We start from the raw sequence: 9,473 nt of genomic DNA, 5'->3' as shown, positions 1-9,473 counted from the left end.
AACTAACAAAACCAATAATTTTCAGACTTTGCCCTCTTGAGCCAAAGCAATAGTCTATAATGCTTGTGATTTTAGCTACCTATTTAGAAGTTAAGGAAGCAGAACCGAAAAAAACACCAGAGTCTGAAGAATTAAAGATAATTTCCATTTTAATTCCAAGCTACTTGGAATTGTGTTGTGTGAATCCTAACCTAATAATGAATGGATGAGATTTAGAGGTTCAGCTTGAATACATTCCCACAGCTGCTCACATGGCCCAGGCTGCAACAGTCGTGTCTCTCCCAGTTCCTGCTTTTTGATCTGAATCAAGCCATTTGCCCCATTTGTCTCCAGCTGCATTTTAAAAGCAGATAAAATGTGCTACTTGTTTCTGGCTCTTACTTCAAGCTTACTCCTACCCGTCTTCAATCCATCAGCTACCCCTTTTCTACCACAGCAAACCCAAGTATTACAATTTTAAGGCCCTTCATGATTATGGATCCCCCACAGATAATTTTTCTTCTGCATCAACTCAGTTCCAGTGATGGTAGCTCTCATTCCTCCTCAACCAAACCTTCCTGCAAGTATTTTTATGCTATTTAAAAGATTGCCCCTTATGCTTCAGAGTCGTTTTCCACAAAGTTTACAGAACCATTATTTCACATTCCTTCAGCTCTTGTCCTGAAATTAACCTATGCTGTGATCCTGACAAAGAACCTAACAGTAGATTTTGTGTGCTGACTTGTATCTACTATGCTAACGATAATAATTTCCCTGTTATTTGATGCTCCTGCATTGAGTTACAATCACCTGTTATTCCTTGTAGTGTTCACAGAGACTCCCTGAAAAATCACTTAACTCAGTCTGAAGATTGTCATTTATTTCAAAGGTCTTGGATCAGGTTCATGGATGATCAGTCTTTTTTATTTTATATTACAGTGGGGGCCCAGTCCAAGTAAATTGTAAACCTAATTATATTTTACCCTTTCTCCGGACTGCATCTCAATAGTAGACTCTTCTGTTTGGTCCTGGGTGAATGGTGAAGACCAGCCACTGAACAACTTCTTTTCATTTAGAATTAAATTTAAAATAAAAAGGCAGGTTCTTTAGACATTGTTTTGAGGACACTGAAGTTTTTGCTCCATGGCAGATTACCTTTGATTCTAAATCCATGTAACTAATTCTACTTTAAATATTCATTTAGGTATCCAACTTTGAATTAAAATAGCCCCATCCATGGGCATTTGAAATCCAAAGCTTCTACTGGACCTAGATTTTTTTTTCCAAGACCTACCCTAGAATGGAAGCAAAAACTTCTCAAACTCAGAGCAGAATTAGCCCATTTCTATTGGTGACCTCATTAAGCACATCACTGTAAGACCATGCAAAGTCTCACAGAAATTTCTATTTAAGTTACGGCACTGACTCCATATTTCTGCACCAAACACTTTGAACAAAATGCAAGTGGGAAAATGGGAGGCCCCTATGCAAATATACACAGAGGACCCACTTCTGCCACCTCCCCAGAGGTGACCCAGAAAGGTCCTCCTTATCTCCCTGTCAGCCATGAGAGAAAGAATAGCAAATTTTAAATTCAGTTCTTGAAGAGTTTGCAAGTTGGCACAAGAGCCTGTAATGGTTCTAAACCTTTAACATTCTTTTAAGGCTATATTTAAATATATATGTGTCATTTAAAATAACTCACATGCCCTCCTCCCATTTGCTATTATTCATTTCAGCACCGATGCAACAGCCAAATGGTTTACCAGCCTGTGTCGCTAACACTTGCATAATAACTTGAGATCTCACAACCCCTCTATTTATCAAGCAACAATGTTACCAAAAATAACTATATGCATAGCTATAAGGGGAGCTGGGGAGGGGGAGAGGGGGAAAGGGGATGGGGAGATTTGTCAATACAATTTGAAACCTGCAATAAAAGCTAGCGCTGAAGCTTTCACAGTGTGTAAGTCACTTTCCCTGATGGGCACTTATCACAAGGTGGAGCCAGAAAAGGAGGGTCCGTGCAGGCCCTCGGAGAGGCACCAGGACTCCCAGGTCAGTGTGGGGCTCCTGGGCAATGGCACTGCCCGTGTCACTGTGAAACAGCAGCAAGTACAATGGGGGAAACATCTCAGGCTAGGTCCACAATGTCAGTGTAACAAACCCACAGAAGCCCTCTGTCCCCTGCACCTTCCCAGCCCAGCAGGAACCATTATTTCCCTTGCTATGCACCTATTCTAAACACCGTTATTCACAGCAGAATAATGTGGTTTAGTGCAAAATGGTTTTATGGCAAAATACAGGAGGTTAATAAAGAAGGAATGCCACTGTTGTGTTCACTGTCCACTCACTGTCCACTCACTTTTCTTATCTGTGTGTCTGTGTCTGTGTGTAGCTTTCCTTTTCAAAGCCTCAGCATTCCTGGGGGTGGGAGGAAAGAAGGAAGGGAGGCAGCAGCTCTTTAGAAAGGCTGCTTCATCTGTGAAGTTTACAAAATACCATCAGCATTGCTGAACTAATGAATAACAAGAATGTGTTGTCTCTAGCTTTTATGCAGACTGTTCTGAAAAGATTCAAAACTGTGTGGGACCTGCAGTGTTGATCTGCCTATTCCAGGTACAGCTTCAATGATTTTTATCTCAGCTTGGAACACAGAGTGTGTTCTGATACTAATACTGATAAAAGCATAAAGGCTGATGCCATCTGCCATGGCAACTATCAAGATGGCAGCTGCTTTTCATCAGCTTTATCTGAACTTTGCGTTAACGGGAATTCAGACACTGTGGGTGCATTTTCAAAAAGGACATAAAAATGATAGCACTCCTCTGAATAAAACCAATTCATCAAATATCAACCTACTCTCATCTCCTTTATCTTTCTGGTAAGAAAAATGAAAAAGGGGGAAAATTCCATGTGTGCTCTCTTTAGATCACCTTGTCTCTTTATCAGCCCTGTCTCTGATGCCAGTGGTATTAGACGCTTCCACTCACGCAGCAGCAGCAGGGCTGTAACCCTAAGAGGCTCTGACTTTGAATCCCAGCACTGGCAGCTCTGCTACAAATGGGATTCAAATGTGCAGTGTCTGAGGGCAGTGCAATCAACAAAATAGCATGCTAGTGTACAGAGCCTACCACAGGTAATAATAGAGGCTTTTCCCAAAGAAAGAAAGAAAAGAAAAAAAAAGAAAGAAAGAAAGAAATAAGGGGGAAGAGGAAAAAGGAGAGGAAAAAATGAACTAGTAGTAATTCTAAGGGGCGCTTTTTATTTCCTTAGCAATGGTTTACAGCAGGTACACCTTCTCCATGTTCATTAGCAGTGCTAGAACATGACAATTCACTACAGAAAAGATGCTAATTGCAGCACACAAGGTTTTTGTTGCTGGTTATAAAAGCATATATGAAATATAAATATAAGATGGTAGTATACTAACAGATTAGAATGCTGTTACACTTCTACTGATTTTGCTATTTTCCAGAAGGTTATTTTCCCTGACTTTTTTTCCTCTCCTAATGAAATCTTTATTTGATTTTTTTTGTTTAACTTAGCATCTGGCTCTATCCTTCTCAGAATAAATTTTATTGAATTTTAAGTAGATACAGATATATAATGGATGTATATAAAAAAATATAGAAAACAATGATGCTAAACTATACATGTAATGTAATTCAAAAATTTACAAAACATGTTCTCAAATGTGTTTGTTGCTACTACAGATTGCTTTGGCAAGTGAGACTAAAATGTTTGAATATTAGTGAAAGAAAGCCTAATAAGAGAGCTGAATTAGACACAGAAAGCAAGTTTGACATAGAGAGGACAAGGACTAGAGACAGGACTGTACAAAATACTGAGTGACTTCAGCTTTCCAGCAAGTCAGTGACATTTGAGGGAGCTCTCTGGCACCACAAGTCAAGCCCCAAGGGACAGAGTTTACTTGAAGCAAGAATAGCAGACCAAATCATCAGCTATTGTAAATCAGTTTAGCGCCACAGCAGTCAAAGCTAGGGTCTGAGCTGGGCCAAAGGCATGGCAGCTATTTGGCTCAGAAGCTCTCAAGGGTAATAGAAAGCCACAGATCCACGTCTAAATTAAAATTATGAACTGTATTAGTAATAATGCCATCAATTAGAAGATATTTGTGTTACTTCTCAATATTTGCATCTGGAAACAATATTACTAAATAGCTGATTCTGCCACAACAACATGGTTGTTGGAAGTCAGCAAGGAGAGAAATGGCTGAGACTTAGAAAAGAGATTATTACATTTTCCCTCTACAATCCCCTATTTCAAATATGCATTCATTTTCTCTTTCTGTTGTTATGTACTAAACAAGGTTGGTAGGCAGGGTAAGACAGCCCACATTTTCCATAATGTGCAAAGCAAGAGGAAAAAAAATAGTGTACAAACCCCAAGCTTTCTCTAGATTTTCTTTCCAGTCCAACCCAGATCCTTGGTTCCTGCTGGGACACTGTTGAGGCATTTAAATGAAGGGAGATCTTTAAATTCAAATGAATTTCATTTCAGCAAAATGCTCAGCCCTAAAACATAAGAAATTAGAGCTGATATCTTTGTTTAAAGTTTTGAAGGTTGATGGAAAGCTGTAAGTTCAAGAACACAACCACATGGATGTCTTATTGTCTTCTGCCCAATTATGTTTAAAATGCCTTCTGAACACTGAGGAAGTTGAATGACAAAAACTTTTGTAATCCTTATTACAGGGACAGGAGTTTTTGCCTCAGAATGTTCCACAGCATTTTTAGGCACTAAAAAAAATTTCTAAAAAAATTTCCCTTGCACTAGAAAGTAACAGCAATAAAACAAAAGCAGAGAAAAAAAATTGAAGCGAGTAAAGCATAAGCAGAGCTGACACTATGCAGACTTTTAGGATACAATCCTGTATCTGAAAATGTCAATTTATCTCTCCTCTGTGCAAGAACATGTTATTAATGTTTAATGCCTACAGCAAAAGATAAACAGTTTCTGGAATGGGGTGAATGAAAGTGTACACAGAAGTACCACATTGCTCTGTAATGGTGACTCTTCTTGGGAGCAAAAAGGGCAGTGATTTTTCAATAAAGAAAGCAACAGGGAGACTTTTAAGTCTTACCAAAATGGGGAAGATTCCATTCTCCAATAAACCCACCTTCATAATCCTTTTCATTCTTTATAACTCTATGACTTTGCGTTGCCATCTATTGCTTTTATTGTTTGAAGGCAATCAGAGTTTTATCATTAATTTCCGGACTAGTAGAAGTGGTGAAAAATGTCATAGCATCTGAAACTTTTTGTCCAACACAAAGACAGGAGATGCATTTCTCAGATTAAGGTGTTCAGAGAATACATCCACTAAATTCGTTGAAGATAAAATACTAAGCCAGCAGTTGAAGAGAGAAATACTTATTAGTTGTGCAAACAGATCATAAGCAGCTGATCAGGAGGCCACATTCAGAATAATGGGTACAACGATGAAAAGGGCATTACAGAAACTTGAAAGGTACAGAAAAGGATGGCAAAATTATGAGTGCTCAGGACCTGAATTATTTGAAACTTTTGAAATAGTTTATCTATGCTCTTCAGTAAGGAAAATAAGCAAAATAGATACAGGCAAAAGCAAAGAAAAATTGAGAAATCCATTACCTAAAAGATGGTCAAGTTGGAAACATAAAGTCAGTGAGAAGCAAGCTATCAAAAATGGTATGATTAAACTGTGTCAAACTCTCTATGGAAGTCAGCGGAGTTTGCCACTAGATTTACAACGCTGTTCCTGGAAGTGGGATTTCTTCAAAAGATGGAATAAAAAAGATAAAAGACATGTAGATTAAATTGTAAACTATACATTGCACGATCTTTACAAATTTTAAAGTAGTTAGGTAAATATTTGGAAAAAAAGAACCAGTCTTTTTGCTAATAAAATTATTCTGAAGTCATTGAAGCTTGGTTCAGAACAATAGACACTAGATCTGTATAATGAAACTAAGTATAAACAATTCCATTAAAAAATAACAAGAGCCCAGTAGATATATAATTACCTGCTACTCAGGATGCACCAACACAAAAACACAAGCTCCTGCAATATATTTCATACTGCATCAATGGGCCAAATCTGCAATGGGATCTAGATAACCATCCACATTCTTTTGCACCTAAATGGCTTTGAAAATATGGCCAGGTCATATTTATGTAACTGGCCTAGGTCACTCTTGATACATGATTTGTCTTGACAGAGTGCTCCTTAGCGAATATAAAAAGTGCAGTAATACATGGACACAGTGGACTGAGCTTTGAATAAAGGTAGACTTTATAGAATTCTGTAATTTGGAGATTTTTGAGATGCAATACTGGGCTGTTCTCTGATAAATTGTAGTTATGTTCATTTTTTTTCCTCCTTTGAACTTTAAAATCATAAAATTTAGTGGAATATGCAGGTTTGGGGATGAAACACCCTGCAGTTCTCTGCAGTATCTCATCCTTTCACATGAAGTGGCCTTTGACCTCTGCACCTCTGCCCACAGCTTCACAAAATGTCAGGTCTGTTTGCACGCATCAAGGAGTCCCATTCCTGTTCAGTGGGACTATGTGAACAAGGAAGTATAAAATATTGCTCTCTATTATTAAGAAGGGCAAAAAAAAAAAAAAAATCTGATGTCTGGCATTAGAATTATTTAGGCATATTAATATCACAGTTGTAACTGTGCCACCAAAGGTGGGGTTCTGCATGTTCTTTCTCTTCAATTACTCTGCATTTGTAATGGTCTGATAACAGGGTCTCCATAGAGCCACACTGAAATTGCTTTTCCCATCCTCATCTTCTATTGTAATGGCCTTGAAGCGGGGTCTTCACAGGCAGTCATCATCCATCATCACAAAACTGGTATTTTGCTAAATAAACTTTCTGGGACTTTTAAAATGTGATATGAACAAATCATTTGAGCAAACTGAAAGTTGGTTTGGCATGGAAAAACATAAAGAGAAGGGGGCTGGATAGCTGTTTTGCAAATGCAAATATTGGAACTGCTGTGAAACCTTTATAGTTCTCATGGCCTAAGTCCACTTAAAGGATTAGAAACTTAATCCTGAATTCTTTTTGAAGGGGAGATATCCAAGTACTGCACATATTTTATTTCAAATAAAATATTCCACAACTTATTTTGTGGTTTGGAAAAAAAAAATAGGTGAAAACACAAGTGTGCTTACTGGTCATTGAATATGTTACTAAGCAGGCTCCTCCTCACACACACTCCTTTTAAGAGCATGACTGTGATGGCTCGGAAGCTGGACAGTCTTCCACTTCAGGTTTCATCTAGAGGAAAACCACTTGTTTTACTTCATAAAATGGATTTCAAAGAGCTTAACCTCAACATTTCAAGGATCAAAAAACTTAATTTTCTTAGAGACATCTACTTCATATGTATCTTTTCCATACATGTACTACTGAAAAATAAAGCAGGGAGTATCTAATAAAATATAAACACTTATTCTGTGTTTATTTGATGTGGACAGCATTCAGCACAAAAGCTCTTCTTATGCAGTTCAGAGCACATTCCAAACAGACCAAATTTAATTATTAAACAGGTGCTCTGCATTAGGATAAGAGCACCTATCTAGGACCTTGCAGATCAGCTCTTCTAGCACTTCTTGGTCTCTTTCATCATAAAAGACTACCAGTAGATTTTTTTATCTCTTATACTTCTTACACACTGTGTTTTCTAAGGAAGAGGTCTCTGAGTTGTTTCTCAAGTGAATTTGAGAGGGGAATCAGATACCACTACTGATACTCAACAGATCTCAAAATCTTAGTGCAACTGCTGTATAAAACCTCAGAATACAGCCTCTATGAGCCAAGACTGAATTATAATCAAGATGAGAGCAATGTTGTAATTCAGTAGAAACAGTGGATAAAAACTAATATTATTGCTGTTCCACATCAAGGTCAGGGTTGTGCTCCAGGGACCATGCATGACCTTTTGCCCTGAATAAATATGGAAAGATGTTGGTTCTACAGCACAGAAGACTATAGCCTGACTTGCTTTTCTCACAAACTACATCTGATGGGTGATGGAAGATCAAGAGGGAAAGCAAGTGGAATGGCATTTAGTCGTGTGTAGGAGAACTGGACTTGTCCCCCCATCAGTGCTTACAGTGACTGTAGCCTGAGCTTGGGCTGGGTTGAATCATCCTGACTCAGGGGCAGCGAGCACTCACTTCACACATTTGAATACATGGCCCAGAATACTAAAGCATGAAGAATAAAAGTAGTAACTTTCCACAGTTTTCGAGGAAATGGTGCTGCTGGTAGCAGGGTAGGCTAACAGCAACAGGAGAAAAAAAGAACAAGGGCAGAATGCGCGATTCCCACAGATAATTTGATCGCATCCCAGGAGCACAGAGTACTTGATGTTACCCCAGGTTTTAACAGGGCTTTTTTGGCATTCCTGGAGGAGACAGCGAAGTGAGTCATGACTCACACCACCTGCTCACCTGAAAACTGCCACAAGTTTTAAAATCAATAAGTGTTTGTGTCTTTAGGTCATAAACATTTTCTGTATCATTTATATAAAGAGTCTGCAACAGAAGGAAAAAGAAAAATGCCTATTTTCTCAAGTTATTGTAAAAAAAAATGGAACAATCAAAAGATCTTTCACCTGTTAAAATGCACAGAAAAAGCAGAAGATTTTTTTTTACTGGCAGAGATCATGCTGGGTCTGGAATTTAAGATACAGATTGATTGATCTCTTTAATCTAATATTTGTTCATGGGGAGGCTGTTATCTTTATTGTGGTGACACCTGCTAGTGTCGTTATAGTTAAAGGCTTTACTGTATTTCTATTATAAATGCTAGGCTGGGGTTTAATATATCAGCAGGTTTGTACTGTGCGTGGCTAAACACTGGCCTATGAGTTGTCAATCCTAAGGCACACAGGCAATTTTTTAAACCCAAATATGATTCTGTTCAGGCCTTTTTTTTTCTCTAATATAAGTGGTAAAATACTGAGGGAGGAAAAAAATAGTCGAAGTAGCATGGATTTCACTAAGCAGCTGATACAGTCTCACTCTCAAAGCTTTATATTGAAAGCTTTGTATTTAATAAAAATTAAAATCAATGTGTAAAGACATTGTCACCTGCCTTGTCAAACAGGCCAAAAAACACCCAGAGATGTAGTTTCAAGTGATGTGACATATCTTGTGCTATTCAGAGGCCAGTTTGAGCCACCCTGCTCATACAAAACAGTCCAAATGCCAGCAGAGCTTGCTGCTTTAGGAGCACTCTGCATAAGAGAATGCTCCGGAGGCACAGGAGGCTGCCTCATATGCATTAACTGCTGGTGGAAGGGTAAGCAACAGTCAGGGAAAAATGAGTAAATGCTCCTGTTTGTTGAAGTGGGTAAAACGTTTGCTGCACAATTTAGTTTACTTCGAATGGCACCACTGGGGGGAATGCTGTGTCGCCCGGAGCAGAGCGGTGTCAGCCGGGGCATTTCTGGGCAGCGGCAGAG

Source organism: Lonchura striata, chromosome 2, assembly GCF_050655825.1.
Source record: "Lonchura striata isolate lonStrDom1 chromosome 2, ASM5065582v1, whole genome shotgun sequence".
Taxonomy (NCBI): domain Eukaryota; kingdom Metazoa; phylum Chordata; class Aves; order Passeriformes; family Estrildidae; genus Lonchura; species Lonchura striata.
This window is presented reverse-complemented; position numbering follows the sequence as displayed.